The 394-nt window shown below is 39.3% G+C and overlaps 1 protein-coding gene across 4 annotated transcripts in view; it reads left to right on the top strand.

Moving 5' to 3' along the window:
• The window catches only part of col16a1 (collagen, type XVI, alpha 1), an 88,634-nt gene that overhangs the window by 54,939 nt on the left and 33,301 nt on the right, over window positions 1-394 (top strand). The window lies entirely within an intron of this gene.

Below are 394 nucleotides of genomic sequence, written 5' to 3'. Positions count from 1 at the left end.
AATCAATGTCACTTAGACATGCCGTAGTTTTTTTTTTAAATAACTCACTCCTAAAATACACAAACCCAAAACAGAATAAGCTATTTAATAACCTAGAGGAGTACGACTATTTGGAGTCACTGGTTGCCTTTAGAGAGAATCAGATTTTTTTTTTTTTAACTAATTTGACATCTACTGGGACCAAGGACGTCTGCAGGGAAGTCCCCCCCCCCCCTACATGGTATGGACTAATATTTCAAAGGAGCCCTGGCTTTATTTCAGGTCACCAAGTCTGTCTTTCGGAATATTCGCATCACTTAAAAGCCCCAAAAAACTGGGAAATAAATCTGCCATGAACGGAGACAGGCTATTTTAAATTACCTTGAAGCTCTCCCACAATCACTTTGCTTGGACT

Source organism: Etheostoma spectabile, chromosome 14 (genome assembly GCF_008692095.1).
Source record: "Etheostoma spectabile isolate EspeVRDwgs_2016 chromosome 14, UIUC_Espe_1.0, whole genome shotgun sequence".
Lineage (NCBI taxonomy): Eukaryota > Metazoa > Chordata > Actinopteri > Perciformes > Percidae > Etheostoma > Etheostoma spectabile.
Note: the sequence above shows the minus strand (reverse complement) of the source record. Positions and strands in the feature narration are given on the sequence as shown.